The sequence below is a fragment of the Numenius arquata genome, chromosome 6, assembly GCF_964106895.1.
Source record: "Numenius arquata chromosome 6, bNumArq3.hap1.1, whole genome shotgun sequence".
NCBI lineage: Eukaryota > Metazoa > Chordata > Aves > Charadriiformes > Scolopacidae > Numenius > Numenius arquata.
This window is the reverse complement of record NC_133581.1, coordinates 54,280,382-54,304,130: the sequence shown is the minus strand read 5'-3', so window position 1 is coordinate 54,304,130 and position 23,749 is coordinate 54,280,382. Positions and strand designations below refer to the sequence as shown.

The 23,749-nt window shown below is 36.8% G+C and overlaps 1 protein-coding gene across 1 annotated transcript in view; it reads right to left on the bottom strand.

The window, feature by feature from the left end:
* The window catches only part of AKAP6 (A-kinase anchoring protein 6), a 229,355-nt gene that overhangs the window by 54,735 nt on the left and 150,871 nt on the right, over nucleotides 1–23,749 (bottom strand). The gene's annotated exons all lie outside the window — the stretch shown is intronic.

Genomic DNA, 23,749 nt, shown 5'->3' with positions numbered 1-23,749 from the left:
TTTCCTGCATTGGTTTTTTTTCTTTTTTTTTTTTTTTTTAAAAAAAAAAGAAAAAGAAAACAGGAATAAAACCAGAAGCTTTCTTCAAAACTACTTTCATGTGACTTCCTAAATATTTTAGCTGTATGTTGCTTAGATACTTTATAAGAATGTATTCTTATCTACAGACACATTAGCAAGTAAATCTCTTAAAAACCTGTATTCTCTGAAAACCTGAATTCAGTATTAAATATAATAGTTACTATAGTGATTAATTATGTTTTTGTAGCTGGTACAGTAAATAAAAAAAATAAAATTTAACACACAGGCACCCACTCATTTATATACCCTACCTATAGTTAAGTCCATTCCCTCTTAGGTAGAAAACACTCATAGAAATAGAACTTCTGATAGAGCCAAAAATGCACCTTTTACTGAAAGAGGAGACTTCAGCACATATTCTTACAAAGGTGTTTACAAGACATACATAAATTATGCATGGCTATTAGCAAATTGCACCCTAAACATTAAGCTTTCTTTGCTTTATATTCAGCCAAGAAAACTGCTATAGCAGCTCATACTGAAAATGTTAATAACTGGGCTAAGTATAAAAAATTAATCTAGAATAAGGAATGTTTAAAACATGGGTGCCTTTGCCAGATCCAAGAACATGCTCTGTAGGAAAACAAAGCAAAAATACAATTGGAGACAGCTTAAAGAAAATAATAAAGGTGTGAAATCACTGTTTCAGCTAACAGGTCCTCAGCATTTCCATGCATATGTTTGCATATTGTTAGTTTCATATTTTAATCTCTCATTTACACAACACATGCACATCATTTGTATTATGTAAACTTCAGCAAATATTAGTCATTTGTGGATCATAGAGCAAATGTTTTAAATGAGGTGATTTAAACCATTTCTCATTATTAATGAACACTGATCAGGTGTCTGCGTATCCAAAATTACATGAATATGCATAGTAAAAAACAAGGAATTGTTTATAAAGAACTTGCCTTTTGATACTGCGGCTAAGGTTTAGAAACGTACAACAGCAGGTATCAAACAGGTTTGGCACTAGGGAACTGGATCCGCCAAGAGGCACCACCATTTTATTGGACTAAAATGTTCAACAAGTACGCTTCTTGGTCCTGCATTATTGCCTTTTCAGCTAGAACGGTTACTGGAGGAGATTACAATCTTCTTTATGTAATCTGATTTCTATTTAAAGATGATATAGCTGAAAAGGATTTGCATAATTATTTCCATAAGTACATGTAATATCAAGGGGAATCCAGAGTCCAATTTGCTAGGCACTGAAATCGAGTTCGTGCGACTCCCTTTCTTTTGTCAAGTGAATTAATAGACTGAGGGAGTCCTCTAGCTGTGTGACACTGGTGCAGGCACAGCTAGTTAATACTCATCACCTGCTCCAGGCTGGCATCGCTGCTGCCCGGACTGGGGCTGGATGTGTTCCTGGACATGTTCCTGGACAGTGCGGGACTGATGAAGAAATAAAATACATTGCATGTTTCGTAACTACAATCCCCTTGTTAACACAGAAACAGAAGACGTTTCATTTAATTTTGGACTAGATAAAATAATTCAGTGCAGCATAATCCAAATAGTGTGACAGATGTTATAAAAGGTTATTACATTAAAAAATAAATAAGCTAGATTTTATGTACGTGCTCTGTCTTTGTCACCGTGTAACCTACTGTATAAACAAGCATGATGAAAATGCTGATTGATAGAAAATGCATTATACTGTAACTGTAAAAGATGAAAGAATTCAGCTTATCATTAGATGTATTGGTATGTGAGAGTCAGTATTGTTTCTCTCCTGGATATTTAACATGCAGTGTGTATTTTAAGTAAAGGGAAAAGCTTAATGTACAGGAGGTACAGTTTGAGAGCTGATAGCACGAGATGCTATTGCTAATGCTATTTTTTAATCCATTAAACACCTACACTCTAAGCAGTTGCATGGAAAAATTAACTACCAGCTCTATCAGTGCTGCACAACCCTAGTCTGGTAGGACTACTTAATCCTGTGGTGAGAAGATAATTTAATCTTCAGATTCATTCTCTCCTCAGCTTTAAGTGAGCAAAGGCTGCTCCATTGTGACAGTCTGTGGATGCTATGATATAGATTACTATTTAATAGCCAAAAATGAGGTTAAGAAAGTTAAAGTCACAGGTTTCTCACAACAGCCACAATAATAAATAAATGAGTAATATTTAGTTTCCCACAACACCTGTCGTATTAAAAAACTGGGGAAAAAAACCCCAAACAACAACGTACTGGAAAAACTGCAAAATATTTACGGCATGATTAGCTGTGTGCATGCATGGCTGGTTTTGTGTTCCTAAATCACTCAAAAGAAATCTAAAACATTGTTATGTAAGTTAAAGAATTTTGGCTTTTTATTCCTTCTCACTCAATACGATCAGTATTTCTCAAAGGATAAATAGTGGAATTTTTAAAAAGGCAGTAGCATTTGTCCGTGAGTAAGTCTGGCAAAAAAATTTAAACCACGAGAAGTTGAATTCCAAAACAAAGCAAGTTAAAACCTTACTTCTCCTGATAAAAATATTCTAAGAAATCCAGGCAGGCTTGATTGAGACACATTTTTTGACACTTTATACTAAACTGTGCCTTTTTTTTCTTTTTCTTTTTTTCTTTTTCTTTTTTTTTTTTTTCCCTTTAAAAAATTATATAAAACATTTTTTGTGTGAAAAATCACACCCGAAAATTCTGCCCAAATGGAGACTGGAACAATGCCTTGTAACAGTGTTAATTGTCACCATGGAAACCAGAAGAATAAGCCATTTTGAAACTGGTATAGAAGGCACACATTGAGCAACTCAAGCATTTTTCAGCCTCCCTCAGTGTTAAGGAACAAGATGCCTAGTCACTGAGAGGTCAGAGAAAGAAATCATCATGAAAGGTTCGTAGATGTGCACTGTCTGGTAAACAATAAAAAAAATCTGTACACAGTTAACAACTCGGTAAGACTGCGCACTGCATCTTTCAGAAAGAGAAACGCCACAAAAAGATGATCAGGACTGGGGTGCAGATTCCACCCCTCGAGCAAAACTTTAGGGCAATATTATGCGAACCTTGCCCCTAAAGCTCCCTGGGAATTCTGTTGTTGTAATAAAACTTCAGAAGAGGAAAGAAAAAAAAAAAAAAGCCTGCATGATGGAATTCAAAATAATGCTCTAAAAGCACACAGAGAGATTAAGACATCTATTGTAAGACTTTTGTATGGTGCTTCTGTTGGTTATAGTGAAAAGAGACTAGACATACTGAACACACAGTGGAGCTATGGCTACGAAGTACAGAAGAATTAAGCCAGTGAACTTTCTCCATTATTGGAATAAGGGTGTGCTATTTGTAGACGTTCTGCATTCCATCATTCACATACTAACAAAGTACCTTCAGTCAAATGGCGCTGTATAACATACAACTGAGATCAGGACTGAGTGACCTGCAATTTTAGTTTTACCTAGATTGGATCTTTAAATTTTAAAAACTTGCTCTTCAGCGTGTTTTGACTGCTGCAGACACAAATGCATGCACACACATGCTCAGCGTCTGTATGTGCATGCGTAGCCAGTGTTGGCACACATTTGCAAAACATACTGCATACACAAAATTGAGTAAAGAACACTCCTCAAGCAAATTCACCAAAAATGTAATATAAAGATATATAAACTTATAGCAATGCGCTTATAGCAATATTTCTCCATCTTCACACAATTCTCACTTTGCTTTCTGGATAATGTTTGCACTCTTCATGCTAGGCTTCATGGTGGCCCCTTAGGAAGCCCATGCCTAATGCCATTCAGTGATGAACAAAGAGTCTTTTTATTCCAAAGTCCAGGGTCCAAAGCTCAGCTGTATACAAGCAAAGTGAAGGAATCTGCTAGAGGCCAGTCTACCCCTCACAATAGCTCTTAATGCTTCTACCTTTGTGGTACTATCAGTGTGAAACATTTTAGAAACCATCCAGAAGCTTGGTTATATTTCTTATGCTGTCGATAGCACTAGAACCTCTGGACAACATTCAAGATCTGGGCTGAGTGATCTGTCTAGATAAATAGCAGTTGCTGTTTCTTGCAAACTTCATGTATTTCACTATTAGCAATTTATGGCAAATAATTGCACAGGGAAATTATAAAGACTCCTACAATTGTCCTTGTAAATTAATAATAGGCTTTCTTGATTGGGATAAATTTGCTGCTGAGCCTTTGGAAAAATTAAAAAGTGCAATGTCATTTAAAATTGCCAGAACTCACATAGCAAATTACATCTGAGGTTAAGAATCAGTTTTTCCTCTTCTAGTTTATTCCATTTGCATGATCTGGAAATCATATTACATTGGCTATGTATTGTTAATTGGACATAGATTGCATTATCTTTAATATAAATCAAACTACAAATATTAAAATGAATTGCAAATTCTCTAATAGAAGATCATAAAACAATCTTTTTTAAGTATCTCCCATTAATAATTTAATTCCAATTATATCACTCAGAAAACTCAAGAAGGAGAGCGCTAACTTATTTCCATTTGCTTTTTTCCCCTACAAATAAGCACAATAGTACAGTATGTATTTGTGTGAGAGTGTATGTGCATATGGGTGCATGCCTGCAAAACAAAACAAATCTCAGCACTTTTGTCTTAAACCCCTGAAGACACCTTGCTTTTTTGTTTCAGAAAGTAGCAAATGCGGATTACACTTCTGCTATGCATTCCTTTCTGTGGCAGCTAGAGAAATAAACACATTGGAAGCAATATAAAGTAACTTCATGGACTAAATTTTGCCTGCATTAAAAAATTATGCAGTCGGTACCCATTGTTCTGCCTTTTTTTTTTTGAGGAAAGTGATCCCAACCCTTTAAATTTTGCTATAAATGTAATATCTTTTTGAAGACTTTGTATGCCCTTTAATGAATTTATATTAAATATTTAATACTGTTTAGGGCATATCCACTACTACCAAAAACAGTTATATTCCCAGCAGTCCCACTGTTTCAGGCAGAGGGCTTGATTGATCCTCCTAGCCTGAATTGAGTAGAATGAAAAGAAGCAGTTGGAAAATAGCTGCAATCATTTAATGCAGATGACCTCTGACAGGCTCACAGCTCTTCTATCTGAACAGAAATTTGCATGGGGTCTCTGTGCAGAGGAACAATGTAACCTAAATGGTAGACAATCTTTATTCTAATGAAGTGGGTGTCAAGGTCAATGTAAAACTGCAATGATAAATGGTGCACCACTAGGCAAGAGAAGTTGCATAGGCATTGTAGTGCTTTCACATTAATTGAAGGCTGAAATGCACTGAGTGAAAGCACAAGACTCTCTTTTCACCATAATGTGTTAATGCACAAATGTTTAAATGTTTTATTCAAGCCTGTTGGCACAAATCTTATTGCAAACAAAAATACAATAGTTGGCCAATAACCAGAAAAATAGAACTTTTTATTAGCTTGCTTTATTTCTTGAATCCCTAACAACTTCCACAATCTACTCAGAGTACCAAAAGAATAACAAGTCTCCAGACACCTAATGTAATTCCCATGATCCTTTTTCTATTTAGGATATCTGTCTTTAATTAGTTCCAAACAAGCAAGCCTTTAGTCAACTCTTCATTAGATACCATTCCCAATGAACAAACTGCGAGAAGAAAAGTCATGCTTCAATATTATTATTTCCTAGATTCTAAGTTTTCTTTTAGTATATAGTTAACATCTCCAGGTGCCTTTTGTTCTCAGTAAGAATTGGACCAGTAAAACTGGGTTTTGTGATGCAAAGAGTTGTGTGCCTAGAGTGGGGACTAAACTACAATCTGTTATTGTGGCTTTGTCAAAACTGCAATACAACTATAATTATAGTACTTCATCAGTCGATCAAGCAATTTGTAGAAGGCAGTACATTTTGTCTTATAAAAATGAGGAGGACAGTAAGCTGCTTTTTAAAATCCTGAGCTGCTTAAGCTTGTTAAGGGTATATTGTTTGCTAATACACTCATTAGCAGCCAAGCATTTTAACTTCATCAATTAAACGGGAAATGGTGTTGCACCATTAGGTTCACAAAATGCTAAAATACAGATAGCAGTCTACAGCTAAGAATTTTAGAAAAAGTATTTTCACCTGCAAGCTGCATTATACACTTCAAACTGGTTTGTGTGCAGCGACATACACATGGGGGGGAGTTGTGTGTCTGTGCATGAATGTAGGTGGTGAAAGCCCTGCATATAGTTGTGAAGCTAATTATATATATACACATATACACCCACTTAAAATTTCCCAAGTCCCATAAGGATTGCTGCTAAAGCACAGCGTCATTTCTTGACACTGATGAACATTTACTCATCTGAGTAATCCCAAGGATGACAGAAGTTTATTCCTGTGAACAAGTAACAGCTCTCCTGGATAACTAGCAGGTTCACAATATGGACAATAAATTCTGAATATTTATCAGCCTTTATAGTTTTCGGCTCTTCTGCGCAAATAGATGTTAACAATACGATTGCAGTTATTAGACAAGGAGCTATAGCTTGTTACTAATTAAGAGGATCTGCAGTACTTTCAGTTTCTAGGAGGCTCTGAGTGGCATGTACTGTATAACGCCATTTCTATTTTACAACTCGCCTGTGCAAGGGAATTTTCCATACGGAAGTCAGTCTTCAGGATATTGCAATTCAGAGAATAAACTGTAGTGGGGAAAAAAAAAAAAAGTATAGTGTAAAGGGAAGGAAAAAAAAAAACACGTTACTGATGAAACTGTTTAAAAAACTGTACAGCTTCATCTGTGTGTGATTTGTCAGGTCTGAAGCTTTGACGTGCCCAAGGGGCAGACCCCAGCGGGGAGTAGGCTGCAGAGCTAAATAGCTGTGAAAGAAGTCTTAATGTAGGATGGAATTCAAACTAACCTTGACATGACCTCGGGAAAAATATGCAAAAAGTAAAATGAATGCACTCTGCAAGATACATCCTAATTTTGTGGCCGAGCTGGTTAGTTTCACAAACATAACTGGGACTTTAAAAGCAAAATAAAATGCAAGGAAAAAAGGGAAACTTCAGAATTCAGAGTAAAAACTTAAGCGGGCATGGGGTGTTGCTGTGGAGGCATATGAACCATTTGGAAACATTCCAAATAAAAACCAACACTGAACAATATTGTTGTCAGCCTGTCTATTCAGGAAAATTGTTTTTTTAGGTTGAATATAAATGACACAAAGCCAAGATTACATCATTGCATTACAAAGTCTGTTGTGGCTTTTAGCCGAACAAGCCCCATGGATCTACTGGCTGATGGCAGTAGTTCAGTAAGAAGTTTTAAGGACTTCTCTTTTTTTTTTTTTTTTAAAACTTCATTACTCTAAATATAGAGGAATTTTGTTTAAATACTGATTATTTAAATTTTTTTAATCCACATCCCTGAGTTTGTTCTGCAACCTTATTACTTGATACAAACAATAAAAATTTGAGTGGGTATATTAAGTCTTGATTTGGCTTTATTATGCATTTTTCCTGTCTTGCTCAGTGTTCAGTTAAGCAGGAAGACATCCACCTTAATACAGCAGCCAAGAACTGGCTAATTCACTAGATATATGGAAATTTTAATTGAGTGTCAACTTGTGTTGAAATTCAATCCCATTACCTTCAGAATGCAATTTTGTAGCAATACCAGTTATTTACTACACTATTAACCAGATTTTAAATATAATTAGATTGCTAGGAACATATAGCTAAAATACAGCAGTTTGAATTCATATAGCAAGGGTAATCAAGTATCAGCTGCATAAGATTCCGCTAGATCTACGAACTGCCACCCGTCTACAAATAAAGACAAAACCTGGCAGATGGTGGTAGAACATGGTCCCACAATACAAGTTATAGTGCACTTCAGGTAAGGCCACTTACCTGAAACTGAAACAAAGTTGGTGTATTTCATGTTATAACAATCTATCGATCTCACAAACTTTGTGTTTTACTGGGATCTTTGGCTGATATACGAAGGAATTTCTGAGATTCGCCTTACATTGCTCCCAACAATGCTGTTAGAGCTTTGTAGAGCTTTGCGGGTTTTTTCACACCTTGCACCAGAGGTGTGGCTTTTGGCACAGACTAATACAGATGCAAGCAACAGACATGCTTAAAATATAAAATGTGGATTTAGCTTAGTTTACATTTACTTAGTTGCCTGCAGAATAATAGATATTAAATAAATAAAAAACAGTGCTCTTTGGGAATTAATAACTACTGTACTTTTTACCTTGTGCTCAGGTATATTTGTTGAGGAAAAAAACCAAAGAGTACAGGAGATACCAAAATACTGGTGTAGGCTGCAGTTAGTCCATTACTGAGCAAAATGTATTTGATGGCAGGAAAGCTGTTTGGCCTGCAAACAAAAAGGTGGAGTTGCAGCTCCATCCTTGGCTGGATATTCTGAAATGCTGACCCTACCTGTATGAAATCTCATATAGCTACATATTTACATTTACATTTTTACAAAATAAAATACAACAATGTAAGATTATGGAGATTTTTTGAAGAAGATAATCAAAGAAAGTAATTTATAACCTGTTATCCTCCCTTATGCTAAGCTGTGCCTGCTTCTGCAGTATGCATGAAACATAAAATTGGAACTCCTCTACAAAAAGATTTAATTCCAAATGCACTGACTATTGTCAGGCTGTGTGTTACAGGCATCATTCTATTTTGAAATGGATGTTCCTGCACATTTATCTTTCACAGACTGGCTCTTCTGAAGTCCTTACTCCATTGTTACTCAGACAGAATGCTAATGGTGGTCAGTAATAGCCTCCCGTGAGTGAAGTCTGACTGAAAATCGACAAATAAATTATCCTCTCTTCTAGCAATACCTACTGGGATATGTCTGAGGGTAGAATATCTCTGGATCCTTCTTCTTACCTATTTGCTATACTGTTTAATAGGAGAAGAGGTTCCCCACTGCAAAAAGAGCCAAATGGAAATCCAAGTTCCTCAGACCAACAGAAGCAGAACTCAAAGTCTCCACCAAAGGACAGAAGAATCCACAGAGATTGGTACACCCACCATTTAAGGCACGGTGGCTTTTGTAATCCACATTGGTAGACCTTGTCAACTGTGAGAAAAGAAAATGATCCTTGGCCTGTGGTGATTGCCCTGGTGAGCGACCTCAAGTCAAGACCAGACAGACTCTGCGGCTGGCTTGCTCAGTCTCTAACCTCAGAACACATGGATCTGAGTTCCCATGACCTGCAGTATCCAGGGTAACAACATGATCTTTAAAGTATTTGGACTTTTTTCTACACAAAAGTTACACCTGTTTGAGGGCCTGTCTAGGTGCTGATCAGAAGGGGTGTTGACAGCAGATTTCTCCATTTCCCCCAAAGTTATACTGAAAAATGTCATTTTTATTTTAAGTACACCCTGTACTGTATTAAGTATAGTGAAAGTTAATAGTTTTTATAATGTGCTTTTTGATTTGTTCCTTATAATTTCCCTTGAGTTATGTCAAAGTTGGCACACAGAGCAGGTCCACCAGGAGTGCTAAAACATCTCCACTGACTATCTAAAACACCAGCAATCACCGTAATTCCTCTTATAGCAATAGCATTGCAACATTCCACATCAAAACTATTGTTACAACATGTCAAAAAGAAAGTTATAAAAAAGAAACTACTTATTACCATCTCCAGACAGACATATCCTGAACCCTTCAAGAGACATGGCAGATAATAACTATTCACTTTTCCAGTATACATTTAATGTTATTAAAACAAAAGGAGAAAGTTAGCATCCCAACGTCATTACCTGTGTTAACAGTGGGCTAATCTCATTTTATACTGAATTTTATAAATTCTTAAGAACTCAGTATTTCATTTTTAATACTATTCTAGGAAAAACATAGTACTTTTATAATAAAAGAAAAAAGACTCAAGTTGAAAAGTTATTTTTATGATCAACTACAAACCGCTTTCAAAAGCAAATTTATAATGGAACTGCTGACACAGCCTAAACTATGGCTGTGTAAATGCTGCAGAAACAGCTATTTCAGAAAACATATTTAGCGTTAGGAGAAGTCCAACTTTGTTTAAACCTGAACTTATTTTTTTACAATAGCAAGTAATGTTAACAGCATGCTGAAAATGTTAAGGCTAAGTGTACAGTGTCAAAATAGATTGAATCTCTCTGAAAACTGGAAATTCAAGCTTTTAAAACATAATCCAGATGTTTGGCTTTTAATCACATTTCAAGAAAGAGGAAACTTATGCAATACAAAATTCATACATGCATATTTCATTAGTGCCTTTCCTATCACTGAATTAAAAATTTCTAACATATGTTTTCCTCAAACAGATAATGTTTTAAATTAGAAGAGTTGGCAAGAAGTTGTACACCTCACAAATGTCATTGAATTATTTTAACATGGAAGAAAATATTTCACTTTTTACAGTATTAACAGCTTTGATAGCAAATGCTCCAGCAGTGATCATTTTTTGCCTTATTGATAGGAAGTTCAATAGTCCCTGAAACAAACTCAGCATATAAAGATGACCGAATAGCCAGAACTAACAACTGGCCTTCTTCAGAGTATCTGAGACTGATAACACCCTGACGGACCTGTGGGTATTTAACACTCATGCTTTCTCCCTCACTGATGACTGAAAGAGCATAATGCTATGCCCAGGCAGCTTCTTCAGCAAACGCCAGACTACCTTGAGGGTGGAAAAACTTCTTCTAAGATGTAAATTCTAGAACATTTAACACCACCACTATATTTGCTGAATGATATTTAAAAGACTATATCAGTGTGGCCGTTGTTTCTAAAAGCTAACATATAGGATAAATTATATGATTTTTTTTTAACCTCTGGAGTCTTAGAATATTACACTCCGAGTTCATTTCTAAAAATGGACTTTCTGAATGTAATAATATTTTAATATTTTAAATAATTTAAGACAGAAAAAACCTAAGCAATAAAAATGAGAGGAACTACCACATACATAATAGGGAAAAAAAAGGGAAAAAGACCAAAAAATTCTGCTGCTGGCCACCTGCACGTGGCATGAGGCTTGCTCTTTAAGACCCTTGTAACTTCCAAGGAGTATGTGAAGTGTGATTGTGAACCACCAGGAACAGAAATATGCACTCTGTTATTCTGTGATCTGATGTGATGGGGGGAGATGTTACTATGAACTTCAGTTCTGTCCAGAAATGTTGGAAACAAAACAATTCAGGACATGCTGAAAGCCAGTCTCTCTGTATCTCCAACAGCTGCTGGGCCCAGGAGAGACACTTAGCCTCTTTCCAAATGGCCACCACTGAGGGGACATCTAATACAGTCTTTAACAGGCAGGCTCAAGCTTGCCATTCCTACTCTCCAAATAGCTGCAGACTAGTGACAGTCCTGTGACGGGGAGAAAGATTATTCTCAATTTAAAAAGGGAAATTGAGATACAGACAGACACTATGTGCGGTGTCAGCGAAGATCTCTGATGTGGGAACACAAGTCTTTTGTGATCCACTCCAGCGTTCTGTCCAACAGAATATATTGTCTGAGCTCAGAACTACTTAACATTGTTTTTTTCACATTAGACTGAAAAAAAAAAAGAATTATTGTACTTATGATACATTTTAGTCATTGTAGAAAATACCTCAGCTCTAATCTCAATAAATCTTTATTTTTGCAAGGCATTTAAGAACCAACACTAATAGTTCCATTTAAAAGAATACATGAATGCAGTGACACTGAGCTCATTTTGTCTACTGAACAACTAGCGAGATAGAAACAAAATAAACTTTTCCTCTGTTTCTTTCTATTTCCCTGATTTCAGGTGACTGTTTCCAAGGATTTATGCTGCTGCTAAATGTGAACTCTGTTATTTGCTGGCATGATCAAAGCTGAATGCTTCTTCTCATCTCTAATGGCATTCTGCCAAAATATTCTCTGACAAAACTTGGGCTGATTCACAGATCAGAAGTTCAAGAAATTGTCATAATCTAACCTCACCACTTGTATAAAATGTGCCATAGTCTTACCTTCTCTTCCTGTATTAAGCTCTCAACTTTCTGGCAATCTTTTGATACTGCATCCAGCCCTGATTTAAAGACGCAGACGATGGAAAATTCATAGCATTCCTTCATAAGACGATAACTAGCTTCCTTCACTATTAGAAACCTCATGGCTTGCTTCTAGTTTGAATTTGTTTAATTTTAACTTCCAGCTGTTTTATCTTCTTATACCTTTGCCAATAGCTTGAATGTCTGTGAAAACATGACGTTACTACAAGAATTAAACATGAAACCAGGTGACTTGTACTGATCTCAGGTTAACTCTGTTTGGTGTTTCTGGTATTACAAGTTATAGAACCAAAACACAGAGAAGCAGAACAATTTTTGCAGAGGCTGATGAACTCAAAAATACACACACTTCAGACATTCCCAAGGCATGATTCTTCCTAGGGCTGTCAGAAAGATGATTTTCAATAACTTGGCCCTGATAAATGAAAAAAAAAAAAAAAAAAAAGGGTTTGGATTTAAGTTGTCCTTATGGACAATATTGCCTGTACTCACATTTTGGCTTTTACTTATTAGGCTCTCCTTGTTCACTTAAAGAATTTTTTTCTGCTTCTATTCATGCTAGAAAGGAGGATGGGGAGCAGGAGAAAAAGACCACAATAGCAGATGAAGAGGATGATATCAAGGAGAATTTCACCCACAAGGAGAGTTATTTTCTAGTGCACATCACCAACTGCTCCAGATTCACTTTGGAAATTGTAAAGTTGAATGTGAAGTGATCTTGACAGAGCAGGGAATCTGCCCCTTAGTGTTTAGCATTTTGTAATGAGCGTCTCTGAAACCAGCACACAGCGTAACGCCTGTATATTAATCAAACCTGTCTTTCAGCAATTAAAAAAGAGTATTTCTGTAAAGATACTGCAATGAAACTGTAAAAATGGATTTAGACAAAAAAACCCACAAGCATGTGTTGACTTATATTGCCTCACTGAAATGCTAATCTCTGTGGTCTAAGTAGACTGATAAACTGGTGACTATAGCGTCAATATTTAAATCTATATAACACTTGCAATGTCAGTGGTTTAGAGACTAGGTTATTGCTATTTTAATGTCGGAATTCTACGTAAAGAAGATGAAAAAGGCATGTCTTAAAAATCGGAAAAGATATGCGTATATCTGAGAAGGAAAGAACTGCTTCAAAGGACCGCAGCAGCAGGAAATATCAGGACACAAAGCCAGTAGTGAAGTAATACGAAGCAAACTCAGGATATTTTGAATCTACTTCAGCTACAGTGAACACTAGGAAAGACATGAACTTTTGTCTTGCTGGCATTCTCTCAAGACATTCCTGTCCTGCTTTGTGGAAAGCCTATCCTGGTAGCCATGCATGCCATGATAGCTGTCTGGCTGTTCAAATACAAATTGGAAAGATCTGTGCCCATTTAGGAAAGATATATGCTCAAAGTAATGTGTACTGATGTTTTCAACTTTAACCGTTGTCTGCCTGGTTAATGAATGTTTGTTATACTATGCTGTACACGTAGGAAATTTAGTAATTCCAAATGAAGATGGAAAAACGTAAGGAAAAAACTGAGAAAAGGATGAAGGGTAAAGAACAAGATCCCATTGTTTTTTCAGTGGTTTCCAGATTTTTTTAAGGAATACATTCTATTGAGAATATCAGGAAAAATAAGTAACTCCAATTTTTATGGTGATGGAACTTTAATGAATGGTATCTGCACTTCAATGACACAAAGAAAGAGGTTTCACTTCTTAGTTTAAATGGCTGTACTTCCTAGCTTAACAATCTCTTTATAATTAGTGACAATTTTAAAAATAAAAAAAGTATACCTTGTTGAATACTCCATGTTCCTAACAGTACTATGTTACATTTTTCAAATCTACATCTGAGGCAACTATTTTAGGTCATTTCATTAGCTATTATGCTAGAGGTATAATATGTTGTTATAGAACTGAAATTTAAAGAAATTAAAGTAATGAATACATATTTTAGAACAGACCATAGAGCTTTTGTACATTAAGCTACTACACTAGCACTACATTAACCCTATTACAGGTAATTTTTCCAGCTCATTGGTGATTGGCATTTAGTACTGATGTTTGAAGAATTACCATTGCATTGATTTTATTCTTTGCCTCTTCAATAAGGTGTGGAAGAAATGGCAGAGGCAGAAGTTAACTGTCCTTCGGTAAAGCCATTAAGCACGTAAGAAGAAGGTTGAATATTTAAACCATCCAAAAATCTTTAAGGACATTATATATGTTTTTAATTTTGCTACATTTCATAGGCCTGAAAAAGTCCCACTAGTATGAATACATTTACATTTGGTTGGTACAACAGAAAAAGAGCAAGTTAAGATTACAAATACCACATTTGCACTGACAGAATAACGCCATCTAACAAAAGAAGTTTTAATAAATATTATTGTACACCCTTCTCAAGATGCTAGTTAGGGTACACGCTAACAACACAGTGGAGTAGGCCACCTGGTGGTCAAATCAGCTAATTATCCATTTTAAACCAACGCAAAATTAGAGGACCATACAAAGAAAAGATAATCATGAAAGAAATGCATAAACCCCATCAACTAAAGTCTATTGGAAGTAATGTAAGTATATATAATAGAGAGGTTTTCTTCATTTTATCTTAGGTTTTCCAGGAGTGGTCACTGCTTGAGGCAGAATACCAAGGTTGATTGAGCAATATTTTCTTGTGCTAAAAACGAACAGTAGCTAAGTTCCTAGGCTTTTTCATGCCACTATAAAATAAGGTTCCATAACAGGTCACTCTATCACACTATACCCCTCATCTTCCTAGGCAAGAACAGACTAGGGTCTGGATCAAAAAAACCCATAACTGTTTTCCAGGAGTTTCCCTGGGAAGCTCCTTGGGTACACAAAAATAAGTTGACCAGCACCACTACTTAAAAGGATGTAGGAACTAAGACTACTACGCCCACAGATCTGGGTCCAAATATCTTATAGCCATACAAAGCAATGACAACAGGCATCAGTGCAAGCTACTGTTGATGCTGCACATTCAGACTCACAAAAGAAGAGAATACGAATTGTAGGGTCACTGCTGACTAGTGACAAGTAGCTGAGATGCCTGAACAGATGAGTTAAAGTTAAAATTTCAGAAAGATCCTCAACTGTTGGATGACCCGATAACTAGGGATCAGAACATGGGAGAGTGCCTGGTTTTGAGATTTACTCAATCAGAATCTGCTGGTGTTAAGATCCATAGCACTAGGGTAGCAAATTCTGTCCTGGCAGATTAAGTCAGCAAGCTAAAAGACATAGCTACAAAAAGAATTAAAAAATGCAGCTGTCCTGGAAGAACCTGGAAAAAGGACCATATACTTCAGGAGGGAAGATTTTAGTAAGCACTAGAGAGCAAACCAGAATGCATGTGACTGGAAATGGTGGGCGTTCTGTGCTATTTTCAGTCTTATAAAACCATAAATATAAATGCCTTTTCTCATAAGACCTCTACAGCAAATTTACAAACAAATCATACGCATCATCCAAATGGTCTACGATGATTTTAATCAAATCAAATGCCTAAACCATCAGTTCTCCCATCACTGTAGGAGTCCGTGTTTGGAGGTTACCCAGACAGTGAAGAGATGTTCAGAACATATATAGGCACCCATGAGCATAACAGCTTTTAAATGATGTGCAAGTTATTATAATAGTATATTTCTAGTGACTGGTTTGAAGGGAAGGAAACAGGGGAAACTGGTAGAAAATTCATTTTCTGGCATGAATTCCCTTGTGTAAAGTGCAGGAAATATATTTCCTCACTGTTTAAACATGCAGGGACAAACCAGAAAATTTGAGCTGTCATGTGAGCGTGCCTCAGCACCAAGGTCAAGATTTCCTACCTGCTGGTTTGCCATGGCAATGAAGAGCACTGTCTCTGGAAATGGTTAGTCCACAGAGAGAGAATACCCTTGCCATTCAGCCAAGAAATTGCTTGTGGGACACATGGCTTTTAACAGAGATGCAAAAAGCTCCTTACATACATCTCACCTATCCCCCCAATAAGCAATTCTGCTTGCTGTTGCCTGTTGCAGTTGGCCGGCAATATTCTATCTCCCTTTTAATCTAGCTTCTAACAGGATGTGTTGAATTTTAATTAATGTGAGCCAAACAGAAACATTTTCCATGAAATACACATTTTATTTCTTAATATTTTACTACTCCGAGTAACTTTGAAATGTGCCAGGAATAGCAAAGCTTACTTATTTAGCATTTGTGCTGTTAGACAAAATACATGTGTATAGATATGTATCTTACAGACAACTGAACTAGATGAAGATACATGTCTTTAAATAACAAAATTCTCTTTGCTTTCATCTATTCTAAGTTCCTAACTGTTAATCTGCTTTTATGGAGAACTGAGTACTGTTCATTGTTTCGTAGAGATACATCCAGCACTTGAGTTTAAAAAAAAGGTGGAGTGTGAGTCTGTCTGCAGCTGGAGGCGGCAGGTGGTGTCTTAAAGGTGAGATATTGCCCATCAGGTAACGTGTGGTACATTACCTCTCCTGGAAGACAAGTGCATTGTGCTTGTGCTCGTGCATGTGAAGGGAGCAAGATGTGCTGTTGCTTCTGGGCAAGATAGAATTTCCTAGTTTCACTGATTTCAGAAACCAGGATCTCTGTTGGAAAGAATGCTATTTTCATACTTACCCCTACGCTTATTCACTACTTCTACCATGGTGAGGGGAAAAATGATAGAGGAGCTGTACAGGAGCTCTGTATCACCAGGAGATCCTCCTAAAGCTCTGCAATGCTGTAATGGGGATACCCCACTTCTTTAAAGTGGAAGACCATAGCTCAGTCCCTTGAAATCATCTTACTATTTAAGGACTGGTATTTGCCAGTGGTATAAGCACCTTTTATTTGCCATTAGTCCTTTAAATTTTTTTGAGTCACTCTGTATTGATTACAGCAAAAATCCATAGGCTTTTGCCAAGTGTGCAAAAATTTTGTAAAAACAGTTGTTAGTCTGTGAAAGCCTGGACAGTCCTTCCAACTAGTGTTCTGCTGTTTCCTGAGGGGCTCCTGGTTTCTCATGGCCATCAGCAAAGTCCTTCAAAAATCAACAAATGCCACCCACTGGTGACTCAAGTTTCTTTCAAGTTTTCTGCATTTAGATTAATACTCCTGTCCAGGCTTTCCTTCAGGAGTTGCTTATGGATTACCTCTTCTTTGACATGTCTGTTTCCTATGTTTAGGTTGCTATCAGCTACTCACTAGAGGAAGGGTGCCTAGTCCATATTACACTGGAATACCTCTACAAGCTCAGACTGATGAGCATGAAAGCCTACAGACACCTGACAAAATATGCAGCAAAACAGTGACTGTGCTGTCCATTCAGATCAATATGCCAAAACATGGTTTTGACATCACTGTTGCCCTGTAAAAAATTTGCAATATGTCCCAGGGTTTCAGCGTTTTGTTCAAGGATTTTGGAATCAGTTTACTCAAAGGTTTTCTGACCACTAGCAGATCGTTTATTTGCTCTGCATTACTTTCTGTGGGTGCATGGCCATTCTGCTTTGCCAGACTGCCTTTTCCAGCAGTTTTACTAGAGTAACAGAATTCTGCTTTGGTGGACTCTAGGTTGATTTGTGGGGTTTTGTGCTAATTTCAATTTAACATCTAAGTGCTCATCTTCTTCAAGTATGTTATAGTCAGCTAAAATGCTAGGGAGCAATCACAGAGACTTTCCTATTTCTTTCAGGTACTCCTTTGAATATTGCCTTCCAGAGCTTGTATAGACCTGTGGCCATGGGTGTGTAGAATTCTCATAAAACAACTATAGTAAACTTTAGGTGATGACATCTCTTATTTCAGGGGTTCCTTGTTGACTGACTGCACTTATCCACTGGTCTCATAATGATTTCATTGCACATCTGCAGTGCTTGGTTGCATCTCTCCAGTCTAATTTTGCTCCTTATCAGTGTTGCACTGCAGCTGGCTCCACAATCCAGCTGGTATCAAATTAGTCATTGATCTAATAGCATAGTTGCAAATATAGCAATTGAATGCCTGGCAGCCTTCTGCATTGCCAGAACACTGAGAATCTTTAGATCTGCTTAAGTCACATTACAGATATCTCATTCTTCATTAAACCCTTAAATTCTCAATGGTTTCAGACACTATATTTTAATTTCAAAGGTAACTGCAAAATCCAATCTGTCTGCCTGGCTCTTTTTCTCAAGAACATTTTTCCTTCTACTTTTCCTGTTGCCTGTTACACTACATATGTTGCACTAAAATGCCTACATTTTCAGCCAGTCTGCATCTGCCCTGCTTCGTAGGTTCTTTTGACTTATATCTATGTGTGTGTTCTGCTGGTTCTGTTTTGGCACTTCTCTGGGTAGTCTGGCCACTGTTTGGAGGCATATATTAGATTGGCTTTACTGTAATGTCTTCCCTGTGAATGGGAACTGTGTATTTCACAAGTGATCCTGGGGAAGAGATACAATTAAGAAATGTTTTATGTCTGCAGTTACACATGGGTGCTCTTGTTCCTGGCACCATACCATAATCCCTTTTCTGTTTCTGGTTTTGGTTAAGAAAACCTTTTTATAGCTTTAAATTTACTTAGAATTATTTGTATCATTCTGATCAATTCTTTTGGGGAACTAAAACATTGCTTCTATCGCCTCAAAGCATAGCTGTTTTTTTATCTGGAGTTCCAGTTTTCCTGGTGCTCAGAGTCACTGCTATCTATGTCCTATGATTTTTAGGTAATTTTTTACCCAGGTAATCACAGGTAATTCCTTCCTCTCTAATGTGGCTACTGTCTCAGATCTCATATGCTGTATTTGGAAAAATAAGATGGACGAATTTAATATTTCTAGTCTTAAGCTGGCTCTTTATTCACTCCCTGTATTGATTCTTGAACTTTGGCAGGCCTAGGGAGCCCAGACCAATAGTCTTCATCTGCAGTGAAACTTGCTTCCTTATGTCTGATGTTCTGGGCTCCATGAATTAGTGACCAATCGTGAGTTGACAAGGAACTGCTGTTTGGCCATATTTACCAAAAAAATGTACCCCTATGTTTATTAAAACTGAATCAAATATGTATCTTCATAACCATTCTAATTTTTGTACACATCTTGAATTTTACTCTCTACTTAGCAAGGAAACTAACTGCACAAAGAGGCTATAAGCCTCATCCAGCACAATGGCCATTTAACCATTTCTATGAGAAAGAGGAACGGACAGAAAGGTCCCAAGCTCAGCTTACAGAGGCAAAGGTGGGAAAAGGGGGAAATTCTCATCACCTGTTTTATTATTTATTTATTTAAACTATTTTAGCCTGCGGTGTAAATATCTTACATATTCTAGTAGATAGCTAACAAAGAAGACATCTAAAATCCATAACTGAAGATTAAATTAGGTAGAAGTTCTAAGAGTAGAATTTTTCTTTGACCCAAGCTGAAGCAAAAAGGAAACTAAATGTTTGCAGAAAGCAAGTTTTTCTATCTTTTTTTTTTATTTATTTTTCTGGGACCTTTCAAAGAAAAAGAAGCAAAAATTTTCCCTACTTACACTCTGAGGCATTTGACTATTGACTCACTGGAGAAAAATGAAACCTGACTATAAATTACATACGCTTAGTGGAAAACCAAAACAATAGAGATGAACTTTTTGAGACAGCAAAGTAGGATCCCATGACTAACTACTTCTCACCTTTGATGGTGTTTATTTGATCTTTCCACACATGACAACACACTAAGAGATCTTGGGAATTATTGTTGTTCTACCTGCATAGCAGACACATAGTCCTCCTTGATGAAGGCCAGCAAAAACCATGTATGTCAGTCTCAATACATCATTCAAAAAGGCTAATGTTCATCTTTAGAAAGTTACCACCTGAAAAACTCAGCAATTTTATATCTATCATCTCCCATTTCTAAGAAAAATCAATTGGTAAAGCAGAGATGATCAAACTCCAGTGTAATGTCTGTCAAAATCTGGATGCATCACAGCAGGGTTTCAAACTGGAATATCGCATAGACATGGCACAATGGTACTAAAGACCCCTCTTTTCATCATAACTGAGAGTCAGTGAGAGGTAACAGTTGAGTGAGGCTGATCTTCATAACCTCTTTATACAATCAGTGGAGAAAGAGATAAGAGAGAAAAGGTTTCTTCTGAAACTGTTTCAGAGTGCTTAACTTAAGGTTCTGCTCTGAATCACCCGTTAGAGGAATCTCCTCATGACAGAGGCTGGTCTACTTAGCTCCCATAGTAGTCTAAATTAGTCTTTACAGATGACCCCTTCTCCCAGTGTACGGGGAAACTACAACCTCTCCATAGTCTTCCCTGCAACCTGTAACTGCGTGTTGCTGGTCTGCTCAGTGACACAGCTGGAGTATGTCCTGCACATCTGTAACAGCACCTGTCATTCTGCAACAATGGGATGTGAAGGGTACCTCTGCTGTCTTCCCCCAGAGCATCTCTCCATAGAGCCAACTCTAACATTTACAGTTCACGATCACTGAAATTCTATAGCAACTATGTTTTCTGCAATGCTAAAATATCAGCACCCACAAGAAATTAAGAAGAACCACAGGTGTTTCTCACTGGCCACAGGAGGTGGCTGGAGCCTACCCTAGGACCCCATTGAACCTGATGCATCCACAACTGCAACAACTATGAATGAAATTATAGTGATTGCTTATTTTACCTTGTTAGAAGGAGCAGTTACCACAAAATGCTGTAGCCATTTCTAGTACAATGCATTAAAAATGCATACACACAATGTAAAAACATCACCTAACCTTAAGTGTGTGAAAAGGTTACAAATATAGAGAAATAGATGTTTTATATTGAGATTCTACATATTTTCAATACATAAATATAATCTATATAAAATAAACACACAAATAAAATACATATACAAATAGAAATTCAGATTATAAACTGGTATACTTCACTGCAACATATTTTTTATAATTTAGATATGTATGCATTGAATGTGTTGCCACTGCAAGTTTATTGAGATTTAGTGAATTGGGGTTTCATACAGAAAACCTGCTAAAAAGGTTCTCTGTAGTCATCTGTTTTTTGTTTATTTTTTAAAAAGAAACATTACAGTATCAATTATTTATGAGGTATACTGATGGGGCATAATTGGGAAAGAAAATAGTATTTTCTGTATTACGTTTATGAAGAAAAACATCATGGATAAAGCACATAATTCTTGTGAGTTTAGAAAAATTTATATTTTCTCCTGGAGCATGGAGTGAAAAAGTAGGAAAGTGAATTAAAAACTGGCAACTAACATGAGGAATAAGGTACTGCTATTGCCCCAAATATTTTTTGGTCTTGATTTTTTTATCTGCATGCCCCTAAAAAAGCCTAATTTGCCAAGCTGCTAAAAAAACAAGAACATGTTCACATGCAACTTCAAAAATCATGTTGTCATTGTGTTATTAACCCTTCTAATTTTATCTTACTTCAATACATCTTTTGGTGAGACCAGTGGAAGACAGCTTTAGAGAAGACACATGCACAGAGACACCACACAGTAGGTGGTTTGTCACTGTGGGACTCCCTGAGGCAGGATGCCGTGGCTTCTGTAAGGTTATGTGGATTCAGGATTACTGGACAATGTCATGGAAGAAAAATATCTGGAGAACTGCACAGGACACATTATTCCCTGACCTGATGGAGCCATTTTTATGTTTTATAGTCATTGTATAAGATCTTAAAGGTAGTACATGATTTCACAACCCAGAACAAAGGCTGTGAAATATTAGACTAAAGGCTCTGAGATGCAGTGCGATAAAGAGAAACCAGTCCTGGCTGCTTTGAATTTCTTTATTTTTATAGAGCGCTGATATCCCTTATTTGGCATGATTGTATATGAGACTTAATGAGTGAATTGTGAGTGCAAATTTACAAATCACTTCATGAGATGTTTTTAGCCAGCTGATTCATATGAACTTTCACAAAATCTGCTGTAATATATCAAATACTAGCCTCAGAGTGGGCAGCTTCTAGGACTCTGCACTGCTTACATGTGGTCTGCATGTGATCCAGTGTGTCAGGAAACAAGAAAATACAGATAACCTAAACTCCTTCAGATGAATGGATAAAGTTTTGAAAGGTTGTGCTAAGAACATTGTAATCCAGAACATGCCCATGTTTTGGAGCCTCATATGGCCTCTTTACTCCGTTCAGGGTATTAAAGAACATTGCAGCACTGGTATTGTTGTGCCTGGTGTTTGACTGCATGTGTAACAGCACAAGTATAACACCTTTTCCTAGGGACTCTCAGTCCAGTGATTAGGCCAGAGTGCTGCTATACTTCAGGTATTCCTACCTGTTCTTTAGAGAATATGAACAATTTAGTATATCTGAAACTAATTTTGAGCCCTTTCTACCTTGTTTGGACACCAGGCAGTCCTAGAATATAGAAAGCAATGAAGGTTGTAATTATCGTCATCCTTTGGGGTGAATTAAGGTGCAATTTCCATTTTTTAAAAAACTAAAAATGCTTGATGAACAGAAAATGGCTTTGGGTATTTTACTGCTGGATGTGTTCATTCAAACCACCAGAGCTGAGTGTGCCACTCCATTGCTTCAGTGCTGAGTATTTGACAATGCTTGAAGGTCTCACTGCTTGGGACCTTATCCTACCATTTTACACCAGCAAGGGCACAAAGACAGAGCATGTGGAGTTGACTAAGATGCTTGACGTGATGACTGTAAATTGTCCACGTTTTGCAGCTGTAGTAAGGAATGGTGATGACAGCTATGTGGTACACATTTACTTTTGTTTGAAGTCGAATGCCTCTTTCATTCTAGACACACTGCTTTAATCTCCCAAAAGCTGTGCTGGCTTTTGCTACAAGCTCAGTAAATACTGCTTTGCTACAATGTGAAGTTCATCTTCAATGTCATGCTGGGAAGAAATGGGAGAAACCCACTTACTCTTGTGAAATGCATGAAGCCACTTCTTGCAGAAATACAGGGAGTCTGCTCCATAGAAATTACAGCACTGCCTTTAAAAATGCATGTTTACATTTGAAATATATTATGGAAGCAACCAAGAAAATGTAAAAATATTTTTCATATTTTTTCTTTATCCATTCTCTAGACTTACTTTGTAATTCTGTAGACATGGTAATCAGTGTTTTCCTGTTGTAATTATATAAGACAAAAACTTAGCATTTATCTGCTTTAAGTAAAACTTTTTGCCAACAATAATTTTCTTTTCTGCTTTTTAAAATATAAAATTTGCCAGAAGTAGCAAGAAATTAAATCATATTACAAAGTTAAACATATGGACCACTGAAAAATGAGCTGGCTGTTATAGGATGTGTCACAAAGGAGTTTTCACTCTGTTCTCCAGTGTAACTGAAGTGAAAATACTTGTTAACTAGAAAAAGTTAAACAATTTCATCACCCCAGCAGTAAGAGACTAGGAAACTTTGCTGTGTCAGGTCCTGAACTCATTTAGTTGATGTTCCAATAGCAGTCAGATTTTTACCGCTGCTTGGGGTATCAGGCATTTTTGAGACCTCTCACACAAAACAGTTGATTTCCCTACCTGGTGTGGAAAGTCATAGAGGTTCTTAGTCTGCTGGGGAAAAAAACCACCCCAGCCTAGCACATGGAAATTACTGAACTTCATGAAGAACCGTAACTGGTCAGAGCTTTCTGCAAAA